Raw genomic sequence first — 21,758 nt, 5'->3', positions numbered from 1 at the left:
TAATACTATAACAGAGTTTTTCCATCTGCATTTAGCAATAATATGCTTAATTTAATTTTTATGTATCCTAGCTGATGATGTCCATATATATGGACATTTGCTTTGGTTATTTGAGGGCTGTATTAGCTATGGAGAAATTGTTAGAATTGTAGAAATTAGTAAGTTCTCCTGCTTCATTTTGATTTGCTAAGCCATACAATCCATCTACATTTTCTTCCCAATATTTCCAACTTTGGTATTCCAGTCTCCAGTCATAAGAAGCCCATGTTGCTTGCATATTCTATCGATTTCAAACTGAAGAGAAGTACTAAGCACAAGACATTCCGTTTATTTAACTGGCATTATAGAGGTAAATCTGCGCATGTCTAAGATGGCGCCGCGCCGCTGAACAGCTGTTGCGGCGACGGGCCTATTTTGGACCCGACCGGGTCGGGGGGGGTCTTTTTGACAGCTTGGAGCCCCCGCCCGGGTAGAGGACAGTGCGACGGGTCGGAGGATGGGCGGATTGAGGCGGGGTGGCTCAGGAGGAGTCCCGGAGCGCTCTCCCTCCGGCGGTGATATGGCCGACGGCGGTAGCGGCAGCGGCCCGGCCTTTTCCAGCGGCGGCGGCGGTTGGTTCTCCGGCGGCGGCAGCGGCGGCCCGGCTCTGCTCTGCTCTGGGAGGGGCCTTAGAGCCATCTCCCCTCGCCCCTTTGACTGCGGTGTCGGTGGTGTGGGCAGCCTGGCCTTTTCCAGCGGCGGCGGCCGAGTTCTTCGGTGGCGGCGGCGGCCTGGCCTGGCGTTGCTCCGGGAGGAGCCTTGGAGCTCTCTCCCCCCGGCGGCGGCGGTGCTGTCGGCAGTGGCGGCGATGGCGGCGGCCTGGCTGGACCGGTCTGGCGAGGGCCTAGCCTGTTGGTGGGCGACTGGGTCCGGCGAACTGGCCCAGTAGTTGGGGCTGGTGGCATGACCCAGCAGGCCCGGCGGGTGAGTGGCCTACTCCAGCTGGCGGCCTGGCTTAGTGGCCACGAAGAGGCCCGATGGTCGCCTTCTTTGCCACCCTGAAGGTTGTCCACGGGCTTAGGGGACGCCCTCCCTATCACCTAGAGGACATCTATGGCCGTCTGTGGGGGCTTTTTGAGTTCTTTGCCCCCCCCGGACTTTGGGTGAGAGGCGCCTCGTCGGTGGAGCGGCTCGGCCCATTAGGCACGTGCTTCGGCCTCTTTGTCAACTTGAAGGACGACCACGGGCCATGTGGGCGCCTTTTTATCACCTTAGAGGATGCCCATGGGCTGGCTGCAAGGGGACCTTTTGAAGATCTTTGGCCCCCAGTTGGGTGAACTGAGGATGGTCCTGGACAATCCTAGCTTGACTACTGTAGGACTTCATCCTTTTCCCCCTTCCCTCGTCCATAGACCACCCCTCGGGATTGGATATGAGGGGTTGGTGCTCTGACTTAATCATGGCGGTTTTTCATCCACCGCCTAAGAACTATATCTCGTCTGTCTTTCACCCGGAATTACTGGTGTGTCAATTTTCATCTTGACAGGTCCAGGATGGGTCCGCTTGCCGGACTCTTATCATGCGGATATTTACAGCGGCTGACCTTCTTGCCCTGTGAGATTCCCCTCTCTCGCGAGTTTGGCCCTCCACATTATCGAGGGCCCATCTTGAGGATGGGTTTTGGAACCCCGAGAGATGGCATGCCAAAAATAGGAGACTCAGGGGATTTTTAACTAATTGTTTTAATCGGTTTTTTAAGGGGAGTTTTAATGGGAATTTTAAGGGGAGGGTGGGGGGGAGGGATTTGACGGGTGGGGGAGAGAACCCGTCGGGGAGGGATCCAGCCCCTGTGCTTGTTCGCGGCACTACTTCATCTGGTCTGAAGGCAGGGGGGGAGGGCTCTGTTCCAGGACTAGAGGGTTGTTCGATCTGTACGATAAGTGGGAGAGGCAGATATGGCGGAGGGGGGGGGGCGTATCGAGAGTTGGGAGCACGTGTTCGATGTCTGAAAGCGATCACGTGCTCCGGCCCCCCAGTCCCTACCCGTTCCTCGGGCGGCCATGATCCTCAGAGCTTGGATCTTCGGCTGATGTTATGTAATGCCCGGTCCGTGGCTAATAAAGCTCCCCTGATTTGCGATCTTATTCAGGAGGAGTCCGCGGACCTTATGGGCATTACGGAGACCTGGTTGGGTCCAGGGGGGGGGGTTCCCCTTGTTGAGCTGTGCCCTCCAGGTTTCCGAGCATTTCATCAGCCAAGGGCCCAAGGTAGGGGTGGGGGGGTGGCGGTTGTTATTAAGGAAGATCTAGAGCCGAGGGAGGCCACTGTTCCTCAGATTGCCGGCTGTGAATCCCTCTATGTGCGGTGGGGCCATAGGAATCAGTTGGGCTTGTTGATCGCGTACCTGGCTCCTTGCTGCGTGACCACAGCCCTGCCTGAGCTGTTGGAGGTACTTGCCGCTGTGGCGGTTGAGACCCCCAGACTTATAGTCATGGGGGATTTCAACCTTCCATCAGCCGGCTTGTTATTGACGGCAGCTCGGGAGTTCCAGGCTTTCATGACGGCCTTGGACTTGATTCGAGTAAATGATGGCCCTACGCACATGGGGGGAGGCATGCTGGATCTGATTTATATCTCTGGACAGTGGTTAAATGATCTGGAATTAGATGATTTAGTAACAGAACCAATGTCATGGTCCGATCATTTTCTCCTTCGCCTAGACTTCCGAACTGCCACTCACCATCGCAGGGAGACGGAACCTATACGTTGGTTCCGTCCCAGGCGCCTGATGGACCCCGAGAGGTTCCTGACGGAGCTTGGGCCATTCCCTGAGGATCTGGCCCATGGCACGACTGAGGAACTAATCGTGGCCTGGGAACAGGCCGCGGCTGGGGCCTTGGACCGTGTCGCGCCTTTGTGGCCTCTGACCCGGCGCAGATCTTGTCCGGCCCCTTGGTTCTCCGAGGGGCTGAGGGAGATGAAACGCCGGAGAAGACGCCTAGAGAGCACCTGGAGGTCCAGTCGTTCCGAAGCTGATCGGACACTAGTTAGGTCCTATTCTAGGACCTACCTAGTGGCAATGAGGGAGGCGAGGCGTTCTTACACCTCCACCCTCATTGCGTCGGCAGATAACCACCCAGCCGCCCTGTTTCGGGTGACCCGCTCCCTCCTTCATCAGGAGGTGCGGGATGACCCTTTGCAGGGACGAGCCGAGGAGTTTAGTGGTTATCTATACGATAAAATCGCTCAGCTCCGGGACGGTCTGGACCGAAATTGGGATGATCCAAGCGAGGGAGAGGAGGCACGTCTTGTCGAGTCTGTTTGGAATGAGTTTGACCCTGTGGCTCCCGAGGATGTGGACAGGTTGTTGGGGAGGCTTCACGCCACGACATGTTTACTGGACCCGTGTCCTTCCTGGCTGGTACTGGCCACTCAGGAGGTGACACGAGGCTGGCTCCAGAGGATTATCAATGCTTCTCTGTTGGAAGGGGTTTTCCCTGCCGCCTTGAAAGAGGCGGTGGTGAGACCCCTCCTCAAGAAGCCCTCCCTGGACCCAGCTATTTTGGGCAATTATCGTCCAGTCTCCAACCTTCGCTTTGTTGCGAAGGTTGTAGAGAGTGCTGTGGCGCGACAGCTACCCCAATACCTGGATGAAGCCGTCTATCTAGACCCGTTCCAGTCCGGCTTCCGACCCGGATACAGCACGGAGATGGCTTTGGTCGCATTGGTGGATGATCTCTGGAGGGCCAGGGACAGGGGTTACTCCTCTGCCCTGGTCCTATTAGACCTCTCAGCGGCTTTTGATACCATCGACCATGGTATCTTGCTGCGCCGGTTGGGGGGATTAGGAGTGGGAGGCACCGTGTATCGGTGGTTCTCCTCCTATCTCTCCGACCGGTCGCAGACGGTGTTGACAGGGGGGCAGAGGTCGACCACGAGGTGCCTCACTTGTGGGGTGCCGCAGGGGTCGATTCTCTCGCCCCTTCTGTTCAACATCTATATGAAGCCGTTGGGTGAGATCATCAGTGGCTTCGGGGTGAGATACCAGCTGTACGCTGATGACACCCAGCTGTACTTCTCCACCCCGGGCCACCCCAATGAAGTTGTTGAAGTGCTGTCCCAGTGTTTGGAAGCCATGCGGGTCTGGATGGGGAGAAACAGGCTCAAGCTTAATCCGTCCAAGACGGAGTGGCTGTGGATGCCGGCATCCCGATTCAGTCAGCTGCAGCCGCAGCTGACTGTTGGAGGCGAGTTATTGGCCCCAAAGGATAGGGTGCGCAACTTTGGTGTCCTCCTGGATGAACGGCTGTCATTTGAGGATCATTTGACGGCCGTCTCCAGGAGGGCCTTCCACCAGGTTCGCCTGGTTCGGCAGTTGCGCCCCTTCCTTGATCGGGATGCCTTGTGCACAGTCACTCATGCGCTCGTTACATCTCGCTTGGATTATTGTAATGCTCTCTACATGGGGCTCCCCTTGAGGTGCACTCGGAGGCTTCAGTTAGTCCAGAATGCAGCTGCGCGGGTTATAGAGGGAGCTACGCGTAGCTCCCACGTAACACCGCTCCTGCGCAGACTGCACTGGCTACCTGTGGCCTTTCGAGTGCACTTTAAGGTTTTGGTTACGACCTTTAAAGCGCTCCATGGCTTAGGGCCTGGGTACTTACGGGACCGCCTGCTGTTACCGCATGCCTCCCACTGACCCGTACGCTCTCACAGAGAGGAACTTCTCAGGGTGCCGTCCGCCAAGCAATGTCGGCTGGCGGCCCCCAGGGGAAGGTCCTTCTCTGTGGGGGCTCCCACACTCTGGAACGAGCTTCCCCCGGGTTTACGCCAAATACCTGACCTTCGGACCTTCCGTCGCGAACTGAAGACACATCTTTTCATTCACGCGGAGCTAGCTTAAATTTTATTGATTTTAAATTTTTATTAATAATTTTAAATGGGGTTTTAGTTTATTATATATTTTAAACTTTTTAGGCTAATTATAAAATAAGTTTTTTAATTTGCATTTTAAATTGTACATTGTATTGCTTGTTTTATTTTTGCCTGTACACCGCCCTGAGTCCTTCGGGAGAAGGGCGGTATAAAAATCAAAATAATAAATAAATAAATAAAAAATAGTTATGATTTACCACAGTAAGTTTCATGTAATGTCACTACACTGAGGCTACACTATTCATTTTATTCTACAATAACTAAAATATATAATCCAGTGCAGGAAATTTGCATGCATTTCTTTAGAAAGTGGTATTTTAGGTTACTGGTGGAATTCATCTTGGTTTACAGTTTGACCAGGAATGAATTTTGATAGTTGAAAATCAGTAGCATAGCAGAAGCACAGAAAAGGGTGAGTCGGAAAAACAAACAAGGGATTTTAATTTCTCTGACATGTTTGCAAACAAATTATTGCAACTTCTTTAAAAGAGCAGTAGAGCTTGATTTTAACATGAATCTGGATTTGTTGAAACTGGCACAGTAAATCAGGTTTTAAAAACCTGACCTTTGGTAAGTGATGCAGACTTCATAGAACAGAAATATGTATACAAATAGATAAATCTAGGAATTGTTAACAAATTAATTAGCTATATTGTCATGGCTAAATGTTTCTGCTTACACAACAAATCTAAGAGGAAATCAGAAGGATAGTTATAAAAAGAAATCTAGATAACAGCATTACTCTTAATAATTATGCATCCAATAGCTTTTGTATATAGACATGGGTGTGTACCTTATAATGATTACCTATCTAGAATCTCAAATCTGTGCTCTCCAAGCAGAAATTAGGTGCCCAATTCAGCCATTCCACTCTATTGAGCTGCCGTGCCATCAGTCCCCTCTATCACAAAGATCCTGCAGGAGAAGGACAGTATGGACAACTGTGGGATCTGGCAGGGTGAGAGTTGTAAACCATAAACACAAAGCTTTTGCAGTGTCCCAGTATAACAGATATAGTGCCCTTGCTGACCTTAATAGGGACACTAAAGTGACTGGTCAAGATAGTTGTGATACTGATAACTCAAACAAGCAGGGGATCATGGTCCGAGATGAAGAACTTACTTTGGAAAGGGGAAAATGTGAATCAGGTATTACACATCGGTCAGACAAGAAGGGCAGGGTATCCAAAAAGAGAAGCCACTTTCTGATTGGTGATTCAATTGTAAGGGATGTAAATTTAGGAGAGGATATGAAGGTTTTGAAAGAGATCAGATGTCTGCCAGGTACTACTGCCAGCAGAGACAAGAGTGTATTCTTAAGATAGTCAAGAATGCCAGTAAGGATTGTGATGTTGATGCTATTATACATCTTGGCACAAATGATCTGTCCCAAAAGGATGTACTTTCTGTGCAGAATGATTTCCAGAGCTTGCGGTATGAACTTAGTAGACTTATCTTTTCAGAGGTTTTACCAGTATATAAGGAACAAAAAGATAAAGGCCAGCATGTAGTGGAGTTTAATGTATGGCTAAAGGAGTGGTGTAAAAGGGAAGGCTTTGGTTTTATTAGTCATGATGTCTGCAACTGGTCCAATGAAAAACTGTACAAAAGAGATGGATTGCATCCATCAAAGAAAGGGACTGAGTTACTTAGAATACATTCACAGATTTTCTGGAGAAACATTTAAACTGAACAGTGAGGACAGAGAATTAATGGATATAGAAAATTTCTGTCCCCAGCAATCCAAAATTAATAAGATTATCAGTGCATGTAACATAGATGTCTGTGTGGGTAAGATTATCAGCCCTGCTATCAAGCAAAACTAAGCATTTAATAGTGAGTGCCATACCATATGCACTAGTCAAACAGGTAGCAAGAAAGTAGGGGCAGTCAGGCACAACATGGGTTATGTAGACAGTAAACATAAGGTCAATCAAAATGGACTCAAATGTCTATACACCAATGCACAGAGTATGAGGAATAAACAGGGTGAATTAGAAATTCAAGTAAATGAGGGCAGATATGATATTGTTGCCATTACGGAAACTTGGTGGGATGAAACCCACAAATGGAACGTATAGCTAGAGGGATATAAATTATTTAAAAGAAATAGACCAAATAAAGAGGAGGTGGAGTTGCACTATATATAAGAAATAACTACGTCTCTACAGAACTAGAGCACAACAATGATGAAAATTATCTTGAATGCCTTTGGGTCAATATTAAAGGGGGAGAAAATGATATTGCCATAGGTCTATACTATAGGTCACCCAACCAAACAGAGGAAGTAGATAAACTTTTTGCTAGTCAGCTAACTAAGGTATGTAGGAAGCACATCACAGTAGTAATGGGGGATTTTAACTACCCTGACACCAACTGGGAGACAAACTCTGCACCAAGTGGAAGATCCAACAGGTGTCTAACAAACCTAGCAGACAACTTCGTTTCCCAAAAAGTAGAGAAGGGAACAAGGGGATCAGCCATATTGAACTTAATTCTCACTAACAGAGATGAAATGATAGAAGGTGTTGAAGCTACAGGAACCTTGGGGCAAGTGATCATGCAATACTGGAATTCAACATTATGCAAACACAAGTAGTAGAACAAAGTCAAACTAGAGTCTTGGGCTTTAAGAGAGCTAATTTCAATAAACTTAGAGAAAGCTTGAGAAGGATTCCATGGATGAGAATCCTCAAGGGGAAAACAACTCAAGAAGCTTGGGAAATTTTGAAAAGTGAGATTATAAAAGCGCAGTCTAGCACAATAGAAATGAAGAAGAAAAATAATAAATCTCAAAAGAAACCAGCATGGATGCATAAAGAACTATCTGACAAATTGAAAGACAAAAAGGTCAAGTATAAAAAGTGGAAAGAGGGCAAATAACTAAGGCAGAATATCAGCAAATAGCCCGAGCCTGTAAAGATGAAGTGAGGAAACCCCCCAATTCCCCTCCCCTTATCCCCCACTCCCCACCCCGACTTCCCAGAACAAAATGCAGGGTATCAAAACTAACAATCATAATCCAAAATAATTCCTAAATTATAATCTCTAGTCACTCCACACATAATCACACTCTCAATTCCCCTCTCCTTCAGAAATATATCTAATACAAAATATTTCCTAAATTTACTCATATGCTATTCGATATTTTTTTATCTGATACTTATTTTGAATATAATCAATCCACATTTTCCATTCTAAAATATATTTTTCTTGTGTATAGTCTTTCAAGTAAGCAGAAAGTTTTGCCATTTCTGCCAGATTTGATACTTTGAGTGTCCATTCTTCAATTGTAGATAATTCTTCTTTCTTCCAATATTGAGCAATCAAAAGTCTCGCGGCTGTTATTAAGTTCAAAATCAATTTAGTCTCTATAGCTGTACAATCCATAATTATTCCTAGTAGAAAGAACTGTGGAGTAAACTTAATCTTCTTTTTCAAAATATTCTGCATGATCCACCATACTTTAATCCAAAATGCTTTAACTTTTTTACAAGTCCACCATATATGGTAATAAGTGGCATCTTCACAATTGCATCTCCAACATTTAGCCTGTACATTAGGATACATACATGACAACTTTTTGGGGTCTAAATGCCATCTATAAAACATCTTATAAAAATTTTCTCTCATATTTTGCGCTTGTGTAAAGTTAACATTCCTCACCCAAATTCTTTCCCAAGTTTCCAACATTATTGGTTGCTGAAAATTTTGTGCCCACTTAATCATACAATCCTTAACCAATTCAGTCTCTGAGTCTATTTCTACTAATACATTATACAACCTCTTAATATGCTGTTGGCCTTGATCTCTCATTTGTTTTAACAAATTATCCTCAGCTTGCTTAACACCTATTTTTTGATCTAATTTCCATCTAGCTTGTAATTGTCCATATTGAAACCATGTATAATTTTTCCCTTCTTCCCCCATCTTTTCTCTGGATTTTAATTGTAATTCCCCCTTTTCCATACAAAGGAGTTCTTTATAGGTAACTACCTCCATCTTTTGATATATATTTATATTTTCTATCATGTGTCTGGATTGCCCATATTGGAATCTTTCCATCTAATTTATATTGATATTTCCTCCAGACCCTCAATAATGCATTTCTAATTATATTATTTTTAAATATTTTATCTACTTTCTTATCATATAATAAATAGGCATGCCACCCATATAACAAATCATAACCTTCTATATTCAAAACTCTTTCCTCAGTTAAATTAATCCAATCAGTAATTAATGATAAGACAACTGCTTCATAATACAATTTTAAATTAGGCATTTTAAGATCCCCCCTTTCCCTTGTGTCCTGCATTATTTTTAATTTTATTCTTGGTTTTTTGCCCATCCATACAAAGTTATTAACCCCCTTTTGCCATTCCTGTAATTTGATATCATTCTTAAGTACCGGTATCATTTGAAACAAAAATAGAAACCTGGGCAAAACATTCATTTTTATAGCCGCTATTCTTCCCAGCAAGGATAGTTGTAACTTCTTCCAATTCTCCATTTCTTTCCATACCTTCTGCCACAATACCTCATAATTATTTTATATAATTTGACATTTGAAGCTGTAATATATATTCCTAAATATTTAACCTTTTTAACGATTTCAAAACCTGTAGTTCTTTCTAACTCTTCTTTTTGTTGTATATTCATATTTTTAGTTATCATCTTTGTCTTTTGCTGATTCACCTTAAATCCAGATACTTTACCAAACTGACCAATTATATTTTTTAAACCAGTAGCTGAGTATATTGGTTGGGATACAGTAACAACCAAGTCATCTGCAAAAGCTCTTAATCTGTAATCTTGATGTTTAACTCTAATTCCCTTTATTCGATCGGAACCACGTATTTTATTCAGAAAAATTTCTAAAGTTAAAATAAAAAGTAATGGGGACAGGGGACATCCCTGTCTCGTCCCTTTCCCAATTTTAAAAGTTTCTGTTAACCCACCATTTACTATTATTTGTGCTGTTTGCTTCTGATATATTGCTTTAATTGCATGGATAAAATTTATTTATTTATTTATTTATTTTATTTATTAAACTTATATACCGCACCATCTCCCATAGGACTCAGGGCGGTTCACAGGCATATTAAAACAATATAGAACAATATAATAAATAAACAATTAAAACCCAGATTAAAACTAAATATTATCAAAGCCTGATCACTAAAACAATAAGAACCAATAAAACCCCCATTAAAATTTGGTTAAAACATTTTGTTCTTAGGCTAGTCCCGCACGCTGAAATAATAAAGTCTTCAGTTCACGTCTGAAGGTCCGGAGGTCAGGGAGTTGTCGTAATCCTGGAGGAAGCTCATTCCACAGGGCTGGTGCCACCACAGAGAAGGCCCTCCCCCTGGGGGTCGCCAACCTACATTGTTTGGTCGACGGCACCCTGAGGAGGGCCACTCTGTGGGAGCGCACAAGTCGTTGGGAGGCAATCGGTGGCAGAAGGCGGTCTCGAAGGTATCCCGGTCCTAAGCCATGGAGCGCTTTAAAGATGGTAACCAAAACCTTGAATTACACCCGGAAGACTACCGGTAGCCAGTGCAGGCCACGCAGGATAGGTGTTATATGGGAGCAACGCGGTGCTCCCTCTATCACCCGCGCGGCCGCCTTCTGGACTAACTGGACTAACTGGAGCCTCCGGGTGCTCTTCAAGGGGATAATAACCCCCAAATTGCATTTTTTCTATTACTTTAAATAAAAACTGCCAATCCAATCTATCAAAAGCTTTTTCAGCATCCAAAAAAAAGAACGCCGTTGAGACTTGGTTGTTTTGTTCCAAGTATTCAAGTAAATTTACAATTTGCCTCACATTATATCTCATCTGCCTACCCTTAATAAATCCTGACTGATCATTATGAATTATTTGATTCATCACTGGCATTAATCTATTAGCAAGTATCTTGGCAAATATCTTGTAATCAGTATTTAAAAGTGATATAGGCCTATAATTCTCTGCTTTAATACCATCTCGATCTTCCTTTGGTATTAACAAAATAAAGGGTGTCCTCCATGAAGGGGGAACATCCCCTCCCATTTGAATTTTATTAAATAACTCTAAGTGGTTCAACCATCTCATTTTGTAAATTTTTATAATAAACAGCTGTTAAACCATCTGTACCTGGTGCTTTACCAATTTTAAGTTGCTTAATTGCTAACAAAATTTCCTCTGAAGTAATTAATTGGTTCAGTTCTTCTCTTTGATTTTCTGTAAGCTCACAAATATTTTGTTGTTGTAAATATCTTTCTATCTCTGTATCATCAATCATATCCCTAGTATATAACTTACTATAATACTCTAAAACGCTTTTTTAATCAAGTTCTTTTGATAAACTTCCTTACCCCTATATTCTATTTTATCAATCGTTCGTGATTTCTGTTTTTTCCTTATTAAATAGGCAAGCCATCTTCCTGGCATTATTAAACGTATTATGTTTTACATATTGTAAATTAATTGCTACTTGATCTGCCATCAACATGTTAAACTGACCTCTTAATATATTTATTGATTCTTTTATTTTACTATTTCCTGGGCTATTTATCAATAACTGTTCTTTCTTTTTAATTTTCTCTTCCAATTCTTTTTTCTTTTTCTGCAATTTATTTTTGTATTTAATATTCATTTGTATAAGATTTCCTCTCATATAAGCCTTGCTAGCATCCCAAATCATCTCTATAGATGTCTCTTTTTTCATATTCATAATAAAAAATTCTTTCATTTGCTTTTTACATTCATTTACATTTTGTTCATATTTAAACAAATTCTCATTCAACCTCCATGATCTCCTAACCTCCTTTTCCCGATCAAATTCAATCCAAACCAGACTATGATCAGATAGAGTTCTTGAACAAATCTTCGTCTTCTTCACTCTAGAGTACAAATCATTAGAAATCAAAATAAAATCAATCCTCGAAAATGATTGATGCCTGTCAGAAAAGAAGGTAAAATCCCTCTCTTCTGTATTATGTTCTCTCCAAATATCTCTTAATTCCAAGTCCTCCATCATTTCAAAAAAAGCCTTTGGTAATTTCGCTTGACTTGAAATCTTCCTTAAACTTTTTGTCTTTTGAGTATCCAACACACCATTCCAATCACCCATTAATATATATGATTTATAATCCCAAAATACTATTCTTTTATGTAAAACTTGAAAAAATTTCTTGTTGTGGATTCGTAGCATAAATTCCTATTAATAATGTCTTCTTTCCCTCCAGCAAAAGTTCAATAGCAATATATCTTCCTTGCTTATCCACCTCAATTAATTTTGCTGATATATCCTTCTTTATATATATAACTAAACCGTTTTTTTTTCAAAGAGAAGGCAACAAAATGTACTCCCAGTTTTGAGCTTATCAAATATTTCTGGTCTAAAGATCTAATATGTGTTTCTTGTAAACAGGTAATGTCATTTTTAAATTGTTTCAAATAATGAAATACTTTCCTTCTCTTCTGTGGTGAATTCAAACCATTAACATTCCAAGATAATAGTTTAATTGCCATTATCGGCCAAAGGAAACTTTTGGAACACCAGCCGCAGATCACATTTTGCTTTAGGCCTTGCTCCTCCCACTGTTTCCGTTGTAGTAGTTGCCAGTTGTTGTTGTGCCTTCATCTCTTGTTCCTTGCGTTTAGCAGCAGCTCTTGTCAGCCTTTGTTCCTTTGAATCTGAACCCGTCGTAGGTATTTCCAACACTTGTAATAAATCTTCTTCCATCACAATCTGTTCTTGTACCTGCTTCACTTCTCTTCCTTCACTTCAGCCTCCTTCTTCTAGCTTCCAATGGGGAAGACTTCCAACTTTAATGCCTCAACATAAAATTCTCTTGCTTTTCCAACTGTATTGAGATGTACTTTCCTGCATAATATACTATTATACCAGTTGGAATATCCCATCTATATTCAATCTGACGTTTTTTAAGTTCATTCACCAGGAAGGCAAATTCCTTCCTAGCCCTTAACATTTTTGGTGGAATTTCCTTTAATATTAAAATATCTTGACCAACAACCTGTATCTTCTCCCCCTTATATGAGGCTTGCAGATCTGATTTCTCACTGTTCTATTTGTAAAATAAATAACAACATCCCTTGGCAACTTTTTTTGCCTTGCTATCCAAGAATTCATACGATATATTTTATCAATTTGATAAGCCACATCTACTGGACGGACTGCTAATATCTCAGCAAATGCTTCAGAAAAAATTTCCCTTAAATTCTCTTCTTTATTCTCTTTCAAGCCACGGATTCTTAAAGCAAATTCCATATTTCTATATTGTATCAAAACTATTTCATCATCTGTTTTTTCCATTTTACTTTGAAATTCATCCATTTTATTTTCTAATTTTCAGTTAAATTGCTTGATTTCCTCAACTTCCTCTTCTAATAAAATCACATTTGTTGCCAAACTTTGTACTGCAATTACAAATCCTTCTTTAACTTCTTTATTTCCCACTTGAATATCTAATATCTGCTCTTTCATTTCAGACATCTCATTAGTTATTACTTTAAATTTTTCTTGTATAAAATCCTTCAAGTTCTCTTGTAACACCTCTAAATTCAATGTTCTAGTCTCTGCTGTATGAGCTGGAGAGGCACCAGCTGATGAGATTCCAGAGCCCTTTGTTACAGTAGACTTTAATTGTTTGGCTGCCATCTTCTATAAAATTATTTATTTATTTATTTATTTCCAACTTAATATTCACTTTAAATCTTCTTAACCTCTGAAAAACAGTCTTTTAAAGCAATATTTAAAAATCTCCCCTAGATTCTATCAGCAGGTAGCACGGAGTTAAAGTAGCAAATAACATGCAATTTACCAGCGGCAGACAGCAAGCAATAAAAGTATCACTTTCGCTTTCCACTCGTTAGCTTGTTAACAATTCGCCTCCATTTTCTTGCTATTTTCAAGCTTGTTACAAAGTAATGGGGAATTGGCTTGGCTACTTGCATAAAGTTCTCCCACTTTCGTTCTGTCCGGTATAATCCTTTATTGTCCAAAATAAATCTGGTCGTGGTGATTGGTTCCGCCAAAGCAGAAAAATCCTCGGATCTGGAGCACTTCGGGTTGCTGGAGGGGACTTAACCCTTCAAACCCCTTTTTTCTCAGGGGTTTTAGGGAAGTTCTACCTCTACCCTGCAGCTCACCTCCTCTTCTCCCGAAGAGGGGTTTTTTCGAACCGCTGGATGGCAGATTCCACATAATCCAGAGGTTGGTGATCGTAAAGATCACCGCCATCACCTACGGTGCCAAACAGGAAGTCCGCCCAGCCGCCTTGTTTAGGGTGACCCGCTCTCTTCTTTCTCAGGGGGCCAGGGAGGACCCCTTGCAAGGTCGTGCTGAGGACTTTGGACAGTATCTGCACGATAAAATTGCTCAGATTCGGGAGGGGCTGGACACAGACTAGGTAGATTCAGACGGGGGGACAGGGGCAGGTCTTGAGGTTGTCAGCTGGGAGGAGTTTGATCCTGTAGCTCCCGAGGACATGGACAGGATACTGAGGAGGCTGAGAGCAACCACATGTTTACTGGACCCGTGTCCCTCCTGGTTGGTACTGGCCACACAGGAGGTTACACGAGGCTGGCTTCAGGGAATTATTAAAGCTTCTTTGAGAGAGGGTGTTTTTCCGGCTGCTTTGAAAGAGGCGGTGGTGAGACCCCTCCTCAAGAAGCCTTCCCTGGACCCGGCTGTTTTAGTGAACTACTGTCCAGTCTCCAACCTTCGCTTTGTGGCGAAGGTTGTTGAGAGTGTGGTTGCTTATCAGCTCCCTCTGTACCTGGATGAAACTGTCTATCTGGACCCATTTCAGTCCAGTTTCGACCTGGGTACAGCACAGAGATGGCTTTGGTCGCGTTGGTGGATGATCTCTGGAGGGCCTGGGACAGGGGTTGTTCCTCTGCCCTGGTCCTATTGGATCTCTCGGCGGCTTTTGATACCATCGACCATGGTATCCTGCTGCAGCGGCTAGAGGGGTTAGGGGTGGGAGGCACCGTTTTTCAGTGGTTCTCCTCCTTCCTCTCGGGCCGTTCGCAGACGGTATTGGCGGGGGGGCAGAGGTCGACCGCGAGGCGTCTCCTATGTGGAGTGCCACAGGGGTCAGTCCTCTCGCCCCTCTTGTTCAATATCTATATGAAGCCGCTGGGCGAGATCATCCGTAGTTTTGGGGTGAGGTACCAGCTGTACGCTGATGATACGCAGCTGTACATTTCCACCCCAAACCACCCCAACGAAGCCGTAGAAGTGATGTCCCGGTGTCTGGAAGCCGTGCGGGTCTGGATGGGGAGAAACAGGCTCCGGCTCAACCCTTCCAAGACTGAGTGGCTGTGGATGCCAGCGTCCCGGTATAATCAGCTGATTTCATCGCTGACTGTGGGAGACGAATCATTGGCCCCCACGGCGAAGGTTCGCAATCTGGGTGTTCTTCTGGATGCACGGCTGTCGTTGGAAGATCAAACGACAGCCGTTGCCAGAGGAGCTTTTTATCAGGTTCGCCTGATCCGCCAGTTGCGTCCCTTCTTACTCATGCCCTTGTTATCTCCCGTCTGTACTACTGTAACGCTTTCTACATGGGGCTCCCCTTGAAGAGCACCTGGAGGCTTCAACTGGTCCAGAATGCAGCCGCGCGGGTGATAGAGGGAGCAAGTCGAGGCTCCCATATAGCACCACTCCTGCGTAGGCTGCACTGGCTTCCGGTGATCTTCCGGGTACAATTCAAGGTATTGGTTACCACCTTTAAAGTGCTTCATGGCATGGGACCTGGTTATTTACGGGACCGCCTACTGCGACCGATGGCCTCCCAGCGACCAGTGCACTCCCACAGGGTGGGCCTCCTTGGGGTACCGTCGGCTAGACAATGTCGGCTGGCGACCCCCAGGGGGAGGGCCTTCTCTGTGGGGGCTCCAACCTTCTGGAACGAATTACCACCTGGTATTTGCCAACTCCCCGATCTCCGGACTTTCCGACGCGAGCTGAAAACATGGTTGTTTCATCGCGCAGGACTGGCCTGATAGTTTTAATTGGGAATTTTAAACGGGTTTTAAGGAGTAGCCTAAATTTAAATATTTCATTTAAAATTATTTTAATGTTTGTATACTGTTTTTTATACGGCTGTAAACTGCCCTGAGTCCTTCGGGAGAAGGGTGGTCTAGAAATTTAAATAATAATAATAATAATAATAATAATAATAATAATAATAATAATAATAATAATAATAATAATAATAATAATAATAATAATAATAATAGCCAACACCTCCAGAAGATAGGCTCAAGATACAGAAGGATCTTGACAGACTTGAACATTGGGCGCTATCTAACAAAATGAAATTCAACAGTGAAAAAAGTGAAGTTCTACATTTAGGCAAAAAAAAACAAAAAAAAATGCACAGGTACCTATATGTGGTACCTTGCTCAATAGTAGTAACTGTGAGAGGGAGCTTGGAGTCCTAGTGGACAGCCATTTGGATATGAGCCAGCAGTGTGCAGCAGCTGCCAAAAAAGCCAACACAGTTCTGGGCTGCATAAACAGAGGGACAGAATCAGGATCACATGAAGTGTTAATACCACTTTATAATGCCTTGGTGAGGCCACACTTGGAATACTGCATTCAGTTTTGGTCGCCACGATGTAAAAAAGATATTGAGAGACTAGAAAGAGTGCAGAGAAGAGCAACAAAGATGATTAGGGGACTGGAGATTAAAATATATGAAGAACGGTTTCAGACACTTGGTATGTCTAGTTTAATGAAAAGAAGAACTAGGGGAGACATGATAGCAGTGTTCCAGTATTTCAGGGGCTGCCACAAAGAAGAGGGAGTCAAGCTATTCTCCAAAGCACCTGAAGGCAGGACAGGAAGCAATGGGTGGAAACTAATCAAGGAGAAGCAACTTAGAACTAAGGAGAAATTTCCTGACAGTTAGAACAATCAATAAGTTGAACGACTTGCCTCCAGAAGTTGTGAATGCTCCAACACTGGATATTTTAAAGAAAATGTTGGATAGCCATTTGTCTGAAATGGTATAGGGTTTCCTGCCTGGGCAGGGGGTTGGATTAGAAGACCTCCAAGGTCCCTTCCAACTCTGTTGTTTGTTTTGTTATGTTATTTTATGTTATGTTATGTTATGTTAGTATAGATGAGTTCTTATAATGTGAAAAAGTTTTTTAATACAGTACTGTATTCTATTGTTTCAAAAAAAGCAACTGTTTTAAAATATAGACAATATGTATATTTTTGCACTGTGAAATTTCATACAAAGAAAAGAAACCATAAGACTGGATGAGATTTGACATACAACAATATGTTTCCTAGGTTGTTAACAACTTTTCTTTAAAATGGGCAATGTACCTTTAATGTTATTTAAATGCATATTTTTTTTATTTTAGATTTATTTTTTATTTTAGACTGGATTAGATTTTAAAGTTATGGGTTTTAAGGGGTTTTTTATTATTTATACTATTTTAAATTTGGGCAATAGAATAAGTTTTTTAATTGTTGTTTTTTAATTTGTATTTATATGTATTTTAACTGCCTGTGAACTGCCCTGAGTCCTTAGGGAGATAGGGCGGTATACAAATTTGAAAAATAAAAAATAAAATAAAATAATTTTTTTTTATTCAAAAAGTTTTACAAAAAATTTTTTTCCCCCCCTTTCCGCCCAACCCCTCTCCCTTCACAAACCCCCTCCCCCCCTGGCTTCCCGGAACAAACACAAGGTATAGTTAAAAATAAAACAAACATATGCTAAAAAAATTTTTTCCCAAAACTATTATACCAATTCTCCCTCTCTAGCTCTGACTTCCTCCTTACATAACCAAATCCTTCAAAAAATTAACAATAAACAGTAATAAAATATATAAATCAGTAGAACAAATTAATCCTAAAATATTTAAAACCAGCTAAAGCATAAAAATCCAATCCAATTCAGAGAATATCTCTTTATAGCTTCTATAACCATATAACCATATAATTTCCCCAAGTCTTTCTTACATAAGATCTTTCAAGAATATTCTATTTAAAATTCAATACAACAGATTATAAAATTTATAAAATTTCAATAGAGAAAATTACAATATTATTTAATTAATTACAATATCTATTCAACTTTAGTCCTTCCTCATCAAAATCCAGTATATCCAAATATCTAGTCTCTTATAATCACAAATTGTCTTTCGGGGACACTAATATTTTTGTCTATTAATATTTTAAAAAAACCTTGTTTCAAAATAATACTTTTGTCTCTTGCCATTTTTTGGTGCATTAATCTCTGTCTTTCCTTCGTTGCTCCTTTTAAAAAGTCAATCACAATATTTCCTAGTAATTCCTTATGTCCAGAAATCCAAAAATTACTGCCGTATATTCCATCAGTCCAAAAAGAGAACTCTTGGGAAACATTAAGCTTGTGAGTCTTTTCCATTTGAGGGACAATCTCCTGTAGCACAAATTCAGGCAGCTCATCCAAACTATTTAAAGAAAACTTCTTTAGATCACCTTGTTTCTTCACGATCAAATCTTCATATTTATCCACTTTTATTTGTATGTCCTCCATTCCATTTTCCGAATAATTGCACTGGTTAATTTGCTCCAAACTCTCATCCAAAACATCCCCATTTTTTATCAATTCGTATTTTTGAATAATTAAATACATACTTTCTGTGTAGTCCTGTATAAAGTCACGAATCCATTCTTCTGAAAGAACCTCCATAACAAAATTCCTGCTGAGAATCCCCTTGTAAAGTACTTAAACAGCGTAATATAATCCAACAGTCCACAGTCAAACACAATAAGATAAAATCTCCATTCAGTTTCGATTCAACAGCAAAGCTCCCTTTGATGTATCGCTCTGCTTTCAGTTTCTCTAAAACGAAACTGAAGGGGGGGCGGAAGTCAGAAAATCAAAAATACTTGCAAACCAATAATTGTTCCTCACACTCGTTCCGCCTGCTTTTCGTATCCACAAAAAGAAATCAATTGCTAGCAGAAGTGGACACCTTCCTCTTTTCCTGCTTTTTCAGGAGCGCAGAGAATACTGGAGGTGGGGGAGGGGTAAATAAGGGGATTCGACCGTTCAGGACTTTGTATTACAAAAACAAAGCCCCTAGGGGAATCTACCCAATTCCTCCCCCTTGCTCTGTCTCTCTCTTTCAACCAGAGAGAGAAATGAAGCCGGGATCAGTTGTTAAATCCGGCTTTTACCATATTCAATGCGGAGTGCCATAAATTAGTACCCAGCGAGAAAGGTGGTGCCACCCAGAAGCCAAATGCATATTTTATGCTGTGAAAAATTCTGGGCATTTTCCAGGCTTGTCCTGTTGCAATTTAAAACACACAAACACACACACACACACACACACACACACACAAATGAAATATAAAGTTGGAAAAAATCAGGAAGGAATATTTAACAAGTTCCAAGGGAAGTAAAAAGATCAATATACAAGACATAAATATCACTTGAAGTTAGCTTCAAACACAGTTCTCCTAAAGGCATTTCATGATGCTATAGATTTTAGCAATATTGTACTACATCTGAGCTCATTTTATGAACTGCTCTGTAAGTGTTTTATGGAATGGAAGGAGCTGAAATTATGGTTAATACAGAAGCACATAGAAAAAAATCTTGTCGTCTAGCCAATAAAAGGATTTAGGATTCCCTGCCTTTCTTTAGAATGAAAAGAGAAGGAAGGAGGGAGGGAGAGACAGAAATGTGAGACTGGTTGGGATATGGAAAGCAGGTCTATTTAACCTGTTATATTTTTATCAGATTGTTGCCTCAAAAGACCTAATAACTACGAGAGGGATCTTGGAGTCCTAGTGGACAATCACTTAAATACGAGCCAGCAGTGTGCTCAGATACCAAAAAAGCCAGCACAGTCCTAGACTGCATCAACAGAGGGATAGAATCAAGTTCACATGAAGTATTAGTACCGCTTTATAATACCTTGGGAACAACACACTTGGATCACAGTTTTGGTTCCTATGATATAAAAAAGATATTGAGATTCTAGAAGAAGTGCACAGAAAAGCAGCAAAGATGATTACAGGACTGGAGAATGGTTGTAGGGATTCGGTATGTCTAGTTTAATAAAAAGAAGGTTTATGGATGACATGACCACACTGTTCCAATATCTAAGAGGCTGCCACAAAAAAGAGGGGTTCAACCTATTCTCCAAAGCACTTGAAGGCAGGACAAGAAGTAATGAATGGAAACTAATCAAAGAGAGAAGCAATCTAGAACTAAGGCCAAGGTCTGCAACCTTAAACACTCAAAGAGCCATTTGGACACGTTTCCCACAGAAAATACCAGGAGCCACAAAACCTGGGTGGGCATGGCCAATTCAACATCACTCACTCCCACCTAGTCACATGACCACCCCAGCCATGCCTACCCAGGTTTTGTAGCTTCCTGTGTTTTCTTTTCTGTGGGGAAACAGGTATCACACTCTCTCTGTCTGTCTGTCTCTTTCTCTTTCTCTTTGCTTCTGTCTATCTATCTCTTTCTCTCTCCCTCACTCTTTCTCTCTCTCTCTGTCACTCTCTCTGTCTCTCTGCCTCTCTCTCTTGTGTGTGTGTGTGTGTGTGTTCCCCCTTGAACCATTTCCAAAAACAGGCAAGGGTTGGTGGGGTTTTTTTTTTGCCAATGTTCTTTCTTCTTTGGGTGCTTTTTATCATATAATTTAAATCAAGAATCGTTTCAGGTTCCCAGATAAATGAAGCTCTTTTGTCTCCCTGCAGTAGCTCCCTGTTGGCTGAACCCACCACTAGCTGGCCCCGCCCATTACCCTCCCCTCCCAATCACTCCTCACCTGGCCTGAGAAGCTCTCCGTCCTGAGACACTGGTCCAGCCCGGCAGCGGTCAAAACTTCGCGTCATAATGGGCTCCAGGAGGAGGAGGGGACACCATCTTCCTCATTGTGAAGTGCCCTAAATTTAACTATGCTGTGAGAGCAGCGGGTAGGCTATGGAGGTGTTAAGAGCAGTGGCGTCAGCTGCAACCAGCCCAGACCAGTGTCTTGGGGCGGAGAACAAGTCGTGCATCTCCCTAAGCAACTATGGTGCGCACAGCTCTGGAATATGGAGCGAGTCTCCATCCCCCGCCATTGCCCTTACCTTCTCAGGGTAAGTGAGGAGTGACTGGGAGGGGAGGGCCAGGGCTAGCCAGCGATAGGTTCAGCTGACAGAGAGCCACAGCAGGGGGATGAAAGAGCAGCATACAGCTCTGGAGTTGTGGGTTGCCAACACCCATACTAAGGCGAAATTTCCTGACAGAACAATTAATCGGTGGAACAACTTGCCTCCAGAAGTTGTGGATGCTCCCACACTGGAGATTTTTAAGAGTTTGGACATCCATTTGTCTGAAATGGTATAGGGTTTCCTGCTTGCGCAGGAGGTTGAAGTAGAAAACTTTCAAGTTCCTAAATTCTTCTCCTAAAAATTCTGCTTCTTTCTAATCTACCAGTCTTTGATGCCAAGATAACAAAAGTACATCAGTTATTACATTTGTATGTGTGCATATGTATATATGACAATGGAGAGGGAAATGTACTTTAAATCAGTCAATTTCCACCTTTGAATCATTGTTACAAAATTATTTGAAAAATGATCTATTTCAGTTCAATGGGATCTAATTCCATTCATACAAATGTGTGGCAGTAAGCAAAGGTTACTTTTGAATACCTGGCTTTTTGTAAGCAAAGCTAATTGTGTTCTGTGGGATCTCGTATTGTTCTACTCAGAGACATAGTATGTTGATTTAAAAAAGAACAGTGAAATTAGTTCATAATATTTCTAACCCAAAGGTACTGTATCAAAAGTGATTAGAATCAGACCCTCG

General features: G+C 42.3%; 1 protein-coding gene across 5 annotated transcripts in view; it reads right to left on the bottom strand.

Annotated features, from left to right (window-relative positions):
* The window catches only part of VPS8 (VPS8 subunit of CORVET complex), a 139,822-nt gene that overhangs the window by 59,968 nt on the left and 58,096 nt on the right, over window positions 1-21,758 (bottom strand). The gene's annotated exons all lie outside the window — the stretch shown is intronic.

This window comes from Ahaetulla prasina, chromosome 6, assembly GCF_028640845.1.
Source record: "Ahaetulla prasina isolate Xishuangbanna chromosome 6, ASM2864084v1, whole genome shotgun sequence".
In the NCBI taxonomy this organism is placed as follows: domain Eukaryota; kingdom Metazoa; phylum Chordata; class Lepidosauria; order Squamata; family Colubridae; genus Ahaetulla; species Ahaetulla prasina.
Note: the sequence above shows the minus strand (reverse complement) of the source record. Positions and strands in the feature narration are given on the sequence as shown.